The following is a 12,360-nucleotide window of genomic DNA, read 5'->3' as shown; positions in this document are numbered from 1 at the left end:
TGGATCACACATTTGAGATTAGTCACCTAATTATATTAACGTCTCAATATTGTCATGGAATATTATTTAAAATTTACTGTAATAATGCTTCCTGTAAGTTCATAAGACATTTCTCAAAGATTACACTAATTATATATTCTTCTCACCCTGTCCACAGCAACATCTGTGTCTCTGGGTAATGCACAGGTAAGTCTGGAAAAATCCTAAAGGAAATATTTTTTATATTTTGCTCCATGTATGTACTCTTCACAAACCATATGTTAAGAATTAGGTTAAAAATATATAAAATCTGAATAAATTAATACTTCATTAATTATTGTTTAATCTAAGCTTTTAGTATGATAATATGAAACACTAACATTTGTTACATTTACCTGTTTTTTTTCCAGTGCAACACAACACATTCAAATGGTGAGATTGATACATTCCCTTACTTTAAGTCATGTGCATGCATGACAGTTACATCATAAGAAAGATCTGTGAGAGCACATACACACATGGAAAAGCTTGTAGTCATTAAGGTGGTGCCCTCTGGTGGACAGGTGCAGACACATTAGGCCTGGGTGTCATAAGCAAACATTTACAAAACAATAGGCGATATTTTAAATACTGTAAATCCTCTAAAAATGTCCCAGATGCATGGGAAGCCGTGGCTTTAAAGAGACAAAAAAAGTGACAAAACATGTATTTAAGACCATTGTAAATTCTGAAGTTTCCAGATAAAAAGCAATTTTACCTTACAACATTAACAAACAACTAATCGTGCAACGTTTTTATGTTTATATTATCAGAAGTATTTAAGTGTAATCACACCTAAAGCTTAAGATGTGTTTTTTTTATTTTATTTTTTTACTTTTCGTACCAGGTGACATATTAGGAGCAAGATTATTCCCCCCCCCCCCCAGTCTTCGCTGCCATCTGGATAAAAAACACTTGCAAAATAATGCCATAGCACACAGTGGCTTAGATATGCACTTTCAAAGATGAGATTCAAAAACACCAAAAGCGTCTTGGTTTTTATAATATTTTGGACGTAAAATAATATGTATGATTTTTTATTTTCTTATTTGTTTTTGTTATTTTAAGGGTTTCCTTTAAAATAACACCAGTTTTATTTATGTACCTAACCGTATGTGGGTAAGGGGAGGCTTTTTTTTTATGTCTATGTCAGGATGAAATCCAGAAACATAATAAAACTTCAAATAAACACAAATTGTTAGAAATTAAAATAGGTTAGGAATTTGATCAAATAAGTGAGGAAAATAAGTGTAAAGATGACAGGTGTCATGCTCTGAATTTTTTGTTCTGGTCAGAATAATAACTTTCTCCATGGTCTTGTCAATGAAAGGTATATTTGAGATTGGTCTGTAGTTGCTAAAAAAATTGTGTTACCCAGCTACTATTTTCAGAAGTACAGCTTTGTTTAGCGGCGGCATTTACCACTTCTAAAAGATCTATTTGTAAACAGTTAAACAGGGATTTTGGGAGAGTCAAGGCAGCAAGCTGACAGTTTGAGATGTAATAGTCAGAGTCTGAACTCTTAAATGTGGAGTGAGTATCTGCCATCTAATAAATAAATATCTATGACTTTCCCTAGAAACAGGATCATGCAGTCTGACTACAGAGTGAGTATACCTCTTAATTCACATTAATAAGTAGTATTCTAATTCTAATCCTAAATAATCCCACATACATTTTATTTCCACTGTACAGAAGAACCAGCAATCAAACTCAACTGGACAACTGTAATCTGAATAGTCTGAAGAATTTCAGCTCTCTGGTGAGTGATATCTCTCAGTTCAGGTGGGAAATTCTGACACATGCTGGAAAGAAATGTTTTTACAATATACTAACTTTCTATACAGTCTGTCAAATTGAGTATAAAAAGGTGGACATGATAGGTCTCATGTATATACATCAGACTCTAAGAGTGATAAATTCTCTCAATTCTTGTCAAGCAGGTCATGTGCTAACCTCTTCTTTTTCAAGAAAAAATGCAACGTAAATCTACTGTATGCAAAATGCTACTGTTATTGTTTTTAGACAGGAACTTCATAGATGAAGTCTCTTTTGCTTAACAATGCTGAATTTATTTGATCAAATATATAGTAAAATCAGTAAAAACTGTGAAATATTATTATAGTGTAAATCAGCTGTTCTCTATGTGGATATACAGTAAAGTGTAATTTATTCCTGTGATCAAAGCTGAATTTTCAGCATCATTACTCCAGTCTTCAGTGTCACATGATCCTTCAGAAATCATTTTAATATGACGATTTGATGCTCAAGAAACATTTATGATTATTATCAGTGTTGAAAGCAGTTGAGCTGCTTCAGGTTTTTTGTGGAAACTGTCATACATTTTATTTTTCATGATTTCTGAAAGTTCCAGAAAGTTAAAAAAAATATTCTTAAATACCAGTGGAAAACAAGCTTGTTTTTTTTTTTTTTTTTTTTTTTTTATTAAAGTTCCGTATTTCAGTTGTTGTACTTTTAATGTCTATTTTCATGTCTAGATTCTAAATGGAGTGGATAACACTTCACACCAGCTACAGTGCATATCAAACAGCAGTACTGGTTTCCCTCAAGAGAAACTTCACATGCTCCAAAAGGAGCTTGGAAAGATCATTACATCAACACTAAATGTCATGGTTCAACTTGTAAGAAATCCACATCTAAGACTATTTATCCTCTGCTGGAAACCATCAACTGCATGCTGCTTTGCTTATTTTCCATTACTTAAAATTTTATTTACATTTACTACATTCTTCTTTTCCTGAAATATTTGCTTTCATGCACGCAATCAGTTGAATCTTCAAATGTTCATAATTCATTTGTTATATTATTAATGATCACTAGTGCAAATTGACACTGTCTCTTCAGCCTGGATGCTTAATCAGTTTGTAAATTATCATTAAATTAATTTGAGTGATCATGCATATTTTTATTTCAGGGAGTGTCTTCAATCGAGGGCATCGCTGACAGTTTTGGTGCCTTGCACACACTGACTGTGGAGAATGCGCAGAACGTGGAGTTTGTTCAGTCATGGCTGTGTGTCAGACTTATTCCAATCCTCCCATTCATTACAACAGAGTTCTTATCCAACATGAGCGAGATAAACTTTTCATGTGTCAGCTTCCAGGCAATGTATGAGTCAAAATATTGAATACATTGGATACATTGCAGTGACATTGAAACTGTGGCTTATTTTTCAACATTTACTGGTTCACAGAGTCAAAACATTCAATCAGCAAGTGAATCTGGTGAATGGAACTTTGAAGTCCTCCATCTACAAACAATTCATTCACCCATTCCTCTCTAGAGACCTTTCAGGTACAGTACATTTGAATTTGTTTTAGTTTCAGTAATGCAAATGTGTTTTTTGTATTAATAATAATAAAATAAAAAAACACTCCTTATGAGCAATAGCTTGAATGGTAAAACCTATCAGGTCTTTTACAAAGTTATTTCAGCTTGCTCACAAGTCAGTGGTGCTCTGATGAATTCCCCCATTACTCTGTGTTCAATCCAGATCCTGCCTGTCTTTCCAAAACTACGAGCAGTGCTGACTGGCTTGAGAAGAACATTGGCAATTTCTCCAACTACGCTAGCTTGGAGGAACTGAAGTCCCTGAATGAAAATTTCTCCAGTGTGAGTAACTTTTTTGGCTTGCTCCAGTAGCTCGTGTGAACTGTCATTATATAAAAAAAAAAAAAATATATTATTTTTTTTTTCTATAAACTGCTTAATCTGTTTCCATGATGTGCTTTAGTTTGAATCATTGGCACTGCTGACCCCTACCCAAGTAGCTGAACTCACTCTGACCTCTGGAGTACTGAACAACACCAATCAGATCAGCGCTGTGTTCGACCGACTGGAGGAAGGCGACGGTTTCGAGAACGTTGAGGAGTTTCTGATGGTGCTGAGCGCAGCTCCTGAGGCAAGTCAATAAGACAAAGTGTCTGACAGAAGATGGCATTGATGCCGTGGAGAATAGGCCAAAGTACGGGACTCTCTTGCAGTGGCGTTCACAATCCTGGTTTTGTGTTTTTGCAGATTCCCGATATCATCCCTGCTGTGAGAGACGTGATGATGAACCGAACCTTCATAATCATCAGATCGAAGATCCAGGAATTTGAGGCCTCTGTCTGGGTTACGTGGTTCACTGTGAAGCTCATCCCTATCCTCCCCAGTTTCACCGCAGAAATGCTGGTTACAGTCACAGCTAACATCAGCTGCACCAACTACCATGTGATGTGAGTGCCTGAATTTGGAGACAGGAAGTTTGTAGATCTGTACCAATACGTCCACATAATGACCCTCTGTGGCTTTCTGTTGCAGCGTTGAAGGACTGGGATCTGTGTTCCCCAAAATGACACTCATCAGGACGCAGGAGATAACCAAAGTTCTGGTGGAGCACCTGAAGAAATTTGCCACCCAATTTAGCATTCCAGGTAGGCCTTCCCAGAGCATGCTTTTGCGGCATCCCTCTATTGCCAGAATGGAGTGCGTTGCAGTGGCGTTTTTATATTCAGCTGACAGCTCACTGTAGTTGTGTGCGTCAACTTCATAACAGTGCAGGGATGCAGACTGATCTTCCTCCACCCCTATCTTTAAAAACAGGTTGCAGACAGAACATTTCCAGCGATGCTGATTGGCTTAAGGCCAACCTGGGCCCATTCACCACAGTGGCCAATTACTCGGACCTTAAGGAGTTGAACGTCAGCGGGGTAAAATACCTACCTTCTCTTATGTTTTCTGTTGTCACACAGCTTTAAGAGAGCCTTTTGATTGGCACCGGTACTAGTGCTTAGTGTTGGGCAGAAAGCAGAGCGCTGACAATCATTCCTGCTATTTCCTTGGTGTTTTGTTCACCTTAGATGGCAGCCCTGCAAACCCTGTCACCTGATCAGAAAGCCGAGCTGCTGTTGGATCCGTCCACCGGTGCTCTTGAAAATGTGACCGTGGTGAAGGAGGTGTTAATCAGCATCCTGAAATCCCCGGATGAGAATCAGCTTGAGAAATTCTTTGAAAAATTTGTGGAGGTCAGCAAGGAGGTGAGTTTTTTTTTTTTTTTTTTGATGAATCTGATTATCCTAATTGGCCTAGACCACGATTGTGCTGCTCTTGAACAAGAAGGCTCTGTTTCCCTCCCTCCCTCCCTCCCTCCCCCAGGAAAACATAACCTACATCACAAACGTGGACGTCCGAGACACAATGCTGAACCTGACTTTGACTGCTCTGGCTCCCAAATTCCCCCTCTTCCAAGCGAGTGACTACAAGCTGTGGTTCCAAATCAATCTCGTGGTCCTGCTGGCCAGCTTCCGTCCTTCAGTTCTGGTGGTGATCCCCACCAACCTCACGTGTGGCTCTTACAGTGCAATGTGAGAAACCTGGCACCTTTGGTTTTAAGTTTTTTTGCAGTCTGTAGAAATAAGCTTTGAAAATCTGCATTTTGTATGTTTCTTTAGATTGAAAGGCCTGGAGACGGCTTTGGCAGTTCTCCCATCTGATCTTGAAGTGGAGCTCAAGTCCAGTGTAGACAAACTTCTACAGTCACCACCAGAAGGTATGGCATGACCAGAGTAAAACAAAAGAATTCTGACAAAATGCATGCGAATGTAAGCCATAAATGCCAGCGGCCTCCTATTGACCGAAATCTCTTTTTTCTTGGCTTGTCTTCAGACTGTAGGCCTCCTCGCCCCGTCGGTTTCGTAAGTACTTCATTGTTTTAGATGGCTTATGAGTTGAGTTAAAGCCCAAGAGAAGCTGTTCATAATTGTTTTCTCTTTTCTTTCTGCTTCATCTTCTCTCGCAATAGTGCAATGAAACATTAGTGGATGGTAAGTCAGAACACACAACGGCAGTTTGCGAATGATAGAATTGAGTCATTTTGCAGCAAACTCATAAGATAGCTGGAAAGTTCTCCATCTGATCTTTTATTTTTGTTCTTCCTTTACAGAAAACAGGCTGTGTCAAGATGTCAACCGGTGAGTATTGGTTTGGTGTCTACTGAAAGCAGAGGTAGGCTTCAGAAAGTGTTGTAAATGGGAATGGTGCTTTTGTGCCTTGCAGTGGTCAACTTGAGGCCCAGCGTTCGTTTGCAAATTCCTCGGCTGGGCTGTGCGGCTTCAACATCTCTGATTATGCCTGCTCTTCAGTAAGTCCTCCGTGAGCTGTGCACCCGAGTGCTTGTCTTTGCAAAGTGTCCTGTGTCTCTGACTGCCTAAATCTGTCCACCTCTTTCAAGGTTGCATCATCTCTGTCCTCTGATGACATCTTCACGCTGCTGACTTGCAAGGCGCCAAGCGGCACGAGCGTCAGCACAGAGACGTGGAAGCTTTTCTTCCAGAAAGTCGCAGGAGTTCTGGAGGATGCTCTGTCAAAGTTCTCCAACAAGGTAGGCGACACCCCTGCTTTTTTCTGGGACAGAAAATGGAGTGCTGCCTCAGAGCGCTGAACTGACATGCCCCATTATTTTTACAGACCCTAACAAACGGTCAGCCTCAGTCCCATGTTCTCGATGCCATTGGAGAGGTGAAGGTCAACAACTTCAGCGCCGCACAGCTGACGGATGCCAGCTTCGTTGCCGCCTGGTTCCAGGACAGGCTGAGACCATTTTTGTCAGCAGTCTCTCGGGACTTTCTGTCCTGCCTTAGCTCCAAGAACTTCAGTTGCGACACCTACCAAGTTGTGTAAGTATGCTCAGTGCTGTGCAAATCCTCAAGTGGTGTTTAGTGGAGTGAAGTCTGGCAATCCGTAACGTCCGCTGATCTTTCCTGATTCAGGGTGCAAGCTCTCGGTCGTCAGGCATCCCTCATGGCGGAGGAGCAGAAACAGGCCGTCTTCACTCAATTCGTCCAACGCTTCTTGTCGAGAGACGACCTAAAAGGTACTTTTTAGTGCTATCACTGCCTTGAGTTGTCATCTCTCGCGCTGTAGTTCCCTGAGCGTCCGTCAACGTCTCAGCTTGTCACAGGTATTTCAGCTTGCTCACAAGTCAGTGGTGCTCTGATGAATTCCCCCATTACTCTGTGTTCAATCCAGATCCTGCCTGTCTTTCCAAAACAACGAGCAGTGCTGACTGGCTTGAGAAGAACATTGGCAATTTCTCCAACTACGCTAGCTTGGAGGAACTGAAGTCCCTGAATGAAAATTTCTCCAGTGTGAGTAACTTTTTTGGCTCGCTCCAGTAGCTCGTGTGAACTGTCATTATTTAAAAAAAAAAAAAAAAAAAAAAACATTTTTTTTTTTTTTATAAACTGCTTAATCTGTGTCCATGATGTGCTTTAGTTTGAATCATTGGCACTGCTGACCCCTACCCAAGTAGCTGAACTCACACTGACCTCTGGAGTACTGAACAACACCAATCAGATCAGCGCTGTGTTCGACCGACTGGAGGAAGGCGACGGTTTCGAGAACGTAGAGGAGTTTCTGACGGTGCTGAGTGCAGCTCCTGAGGCAAGTCAATAAGACAAAGTGTCTGACAGAAGATGGCATTGATGCCGTGGAGAATAGGCCAAAGTACGGGACTCTCTTGCAGTGGCGTTCACAATCCTGGTTTTGTGTTTTTGCAGATTCCCGATATCATCCCTGCTGTGAGAGACGTGATGATGAACCGAACCTTCATAATCATCAGATCGAAGATCCAGGAATTTCAGGCCTCTGTCTGGGTTACGTGGTTCACTGTGAAGCTCATCCCTATCCTCCCCAGTTTCACCGCAGAAATGCTGGTTACAGTCACAGCTAACATCAGCTGCACCAACTACCATGTGATGTGAGTGCCTGAATTTGGAGACAGGAAGTTTGTAGATCTGTACCAATACGTCCACATAATGACCCTCTGTGGCTTTCTGTTGCAGCGTTGAAGGACTGGGATCTGTGTTCCCCAAAATGACACTCATCAGGACGCAGGAGATAACCAAAGTTCTGGTGGAGCACCTGAAGAAATTTGCCACCCAATTTAGCATTCCAGGTAGGCCTTCCCAGAGCATGCTTTTGCGGCATCCCTCTATTGCCAGAATGGAGTGCGTTGCAGTGGCGTTTTTATATTCAGCTGACAGCTCACTGTAGTTGTGTGCGTCAACTTCATAACAGTGCAGGGATGCAGACTGATCTTCCTCCACCCCTATCTTTAAAAACAGGTTGCAGACAGAACATTTCCAGCGATGCTGATTGGCTTAAGGCCAACCTGGGCCCATTCACCACAGTGGCCAATTACTCGGACCTTAAGGAGTTGAACGTCAGCGGGGTAAAATACCTACCTTCTCTTATGTTTTCTGTTGTCACACAGCTTTAAGAGAGCCTTTTGATTGGCACCGTTACTAGTGCTTAGTGTTGGGCAGAAAGCAGAGCGCTGACAATCATTCCTGCTATTTCCTTGGTGTTTTGTTCACCTTAGATGGCAGCCCTGCAAACCCTGTCACCTGATCAGAAAGCCGAGCTGCTGTTGGATCCGTCCACCGGTGCTCTTGAAAATGTGACCGTGGTGAAGGAGGTGTTAATCAGCATCCTGAAATCCCCGGATGAGAATCAGCTTGAGAAATTCTTTGAAAAATTTGTGGAGGTCAGCAAGGAGGTGAGTTTTTTTTTTTTTTTTTTTTTTTTTTGATGAACCTGATTATCCTATTTGGCCTAGACCACGATTGTGCTGCTCTTGAACAAGAAGGCTCTGTTTCCCTCCCTCCCTCCCCCAGGAAAACATAACCTACATCACAAACGTGGACGTCCGAGACACAATGCTGAACCTGACTTTGACTGCTCTGGCTCCCAAATTCCCCCTCTTCCAAGCGAGTGACTACAAGCTGTGGTTCCAAATCAATCTCGTGGTCCTGCTGGCCAGCTTCCGTCCTTCAGTTCTGGTGGTGATCCCCACCAACCTCACGTGTGGCTCTTACAGTGCAATGTGAGAAACCTGGCACCTTTGGTTTTAAGTTTTTTTGCAGTCTGTAGAAATAAGCTTTGAAAATCTGCATTTTGTATGTTTCTTTAGATTGAAAGGCCTGGAGACGGCTTTGGCAGTTCTCCCATCTGATCTTGAAGTGGAGCTCAAGTCCAGTGTAGACAAACTTCTACAGTCACCACCAGAAGGTATGGCATGACCAGAGTAAAACAAAAGAATTCTGACAAAATGCATGCGAATGTAAGCCATAAATGCCAGCGGCCTCCTATTGACCGAAATCTCTTTTTTCTTGGCTTGTCTTCAGACTGTAGGCCTCCTCGCCCCATCGGTTTCGTAAGTACTTCATTGTTTTAGATGGCTTATGAGTTGAGTTAAAGCCCAAGAGAAGCTGTTCATAATTGTTTTCTCTTTTCTTTCTGCTTCATCTTCTCTCGCAATAGTGCAATGAAACATTAGTGGATGGTAAGTCAGAACACACAACGGCAGTTTGCGAATGATAGAATTGAGTCATTTTGCAGCAAACTCATAAGATAGCTGGAAAGTTCTCCATCTGATCTTTTATTTTTGTTCTTCCTTTACAGAAAACAGGCTGTGTCAAGATGTCAACCGGTGAGTATTGGTTTGGTGTCTACTGAAAGCAGAGGTAGGCTTCAGAAAGTGTTGTAAATGGGAATGGTGCTTTTGTGCCTTGCAGTGGTCAACTTGAGGCCCAGCGTTCGTTTGCAAATTCCTCGGCTGGGCTGTGCGGCTTCAACATCTCTGATTATGCCTGCTCTTCGGTAAGTCCTCCGTGAGCTGTGCACCCGAGTGCTTGTCTTTGCAAAGTGTCCTGTGTCTCTGACTGCCTAAATCTGTCCACCTCTTTCAAGGTTGCATCATCTCTGTCCTCTGATGACATCTTCACGCTGCTGACTTGCAAGGCGCCAAGCGGCACGAGCGTCAGCACAGAGACGTGGAAGCTTTTCTTCCAGAAAGTCGCAGGAGTTCTGGAGGATGCTCTGTCAAAGTTCTCCAACAAGGTAGGCGACACCCCTGCTTTTTTCTGGGACAGAAAATGGAGTGCTACCTCAGAGCGCTGAACTGACATGCCCCATTATTTTCACAGACCCTAACAAACGGTCAGGCTCAGTCCCATGTTTTCGATGCCATTGGAGAGGTGAAGGTCAACAACTTCAGCGCCGCACAGCTGACGGATGCCAGCTTCGTTGCCGCCTGGTTCCAGGACAGGCTGAGACCATTTTTGTCAGCAGTCTCTCGGGACTTTCTGTCCTGCCTTAGCTCCAAGAACTTCAGTTGCGACACCTACCAAGTTGTGTAAGTATGCTCAGTGCTGTGCAAATCCTCAAGTGGTGTTTAGTGGAGTGAAGTCTGGCAATCCGTAACGTCCGCTGATCTTTCCTGATTCAGGGTGCAAGCTCTCGGTCGTCAGGCATCCCTCATGGCGGAGGAGCAGAAACGGGCCGTCTTCACTCAATTCGTCCAACGCTTCTTGTCGAGAGACGACCTAAAAGGTACTTTTTAGTGCTATCACTGCCTTGAGTTGTCATCTCTCGCGCTGTAGTTCCCTGAGCGTCCGTCAACGTCTCAGCTTGTCACAGGTATTTCAGCTTGCTCACAAGTCAGTGGTGCTCTGATGAATTCCCCCATTACTCTGTGTTCAATCCAGATCCTGCCTGTCTTTCCAAAACTACGAGCAGTGCTGACTGGCTTGAGAAGAACATTGGCAATTTCTCCAACTACGCTAGCTTGGAGGAACTGAAGTCCCTGAATGAAAATTTCTCCAGTGTGAGTAACTTTTTTGGCTTGCTCCAGTAGCTCGTGTGAACTGTCATTATTTAAAAAAAAAAAATTTTTTTTTGTTTTTTATAAACTGCTTAATCTGTGTCCATGATGTGCTTTAGTTTGAATCATTGGCACTGCTGACCCCTACCCAAGTAGCTGAACTCACACTGACCTCTGGAGTACTGAACAACACCAATCAGATCAGCGCTGTGTTCGACCGACTGGAGGAAGGCGACGGTTTCGAGAACGTAGAGGAGTTTCTGACGGTGCTGAGCGCAGCTCCTGAGGCAAGTCAATAAGACAAAGTGTCTGACAGAAGATGGCATTGGTGCCGTGGAGAATAGGCCAAAGTACTCTCTTGCAGTGGCGTTCACAATCCTGGTTTTGTGTTTTTGCAGATTCCCGATATCATCCCTGCTGTGAGAGACGTGATGATGAACCGAACCTTCATAATCATCAGATCGAAGATCCAGGAATTTGAGGCCTCTGTCTGGGTTACGTGGTTCACTGTGAAGCTCATCCCTATCCTCCCCAGTTTCACCGCAGAAATGCTGGTTACAGTCACAGCTAACATCAGCTGCACCAACTACCATGTGATGTGAGTGCCTGAATTTGGAGACAGGAAGTTTGTAGATCTGTACCAATACGTCCACATAATGACCCTCTGTGGCTTTCTGTTGCAGCGTTGAAGGACTGGGATCTGTGTTCCCCAAAATGACACTCATCAGGACGCAGGAGATAACCAAAGTTCTGGTGGAGCACCTGAAGAAATTTGCCACCCAATTTAGCATTCCAGGTAGGCCTTCCCAGAGCATGCTTTTGCGGCATCCCTCTATTGCCAGAATGGAGTGCGTTGCAGTGGCGTTTTTATATTCAGCTGACAGCTCACTGTAGTTGTGTGCGTCAACTTCATAACAGTGCAGGGATGCAGACTGATCTTCCTCCACCCCTATCTTTAAAAACAGGTTGCAGACAGAACATTTCCAGCGATGCTGATTGGCTTAAGGCCAACCTGGGCCCATTCACCACAGTGGCCAATTACTCGGACCTTAAGGAGTTGAACGTCAGCGGGGTAAAATACCTACCTTCTCTTATGTTTTCTGTTGTCACACAGCTTTAAGAGAGCCTTTTGATTGGCACCGTTACTAGTGCTTAGTGTTGGGCAGAAAGCAGAGCGCTGACAATCATTCCTGCTATTTCCTTGGTGTTTTGTTCACCTTAGATGGCAGCCCTGCAAACCCTGTCACCTGATCAGAAAGCCGAGCTGCTGTTGGATCCGTCCACCGGTGCTCTTGAAAATGTGACCGTGGTGAAGGAGGTGTTAATCAGCATCCTGAAATCCCCGGATGAGAATCAGCTTGAGAAATTCTTTGAAAAATTTGTGGAGGTCAGCAAGGAGGTGAGTTTTTTTTTTTTTTTTTTTTTTTTTTGATGAACCTGATTATCCTATTTGGCCTAGACCACGATTGTGCTGCTCTTGAACAAGAAGGCTCTGTTTCCCTCCCTCCCTCCCCCAGGAAAACATAACCTACATCACAAACGTGGACGTCCGAGACACAATGCTGAACCTGACTTTGACTGCTCTGGCTCCCAAATTCCCCCTCTTCCAAGCGAGTGACTACAAGCTGTGGTTCCAAATCAATCTCGTGGTCCTGCTGGCCAGCTTCCGTCCTTCA

Source organism: Scardinius erythrophthalmus (genome assembly GCF_964197995.2).
Source record: "Scardinius erythrophthalmus genome assembly, chromosome: 3".
Classification (NCBI taxonomy): Eukaryota; Metazoa; Chordata; class Actinopteri; order Cypriniformes; family Leuciscidae; genus Scardinius; species Scardinius erythrophthalmus.
Note: the sequence above shows the minus strand (reverse complement) of the source record.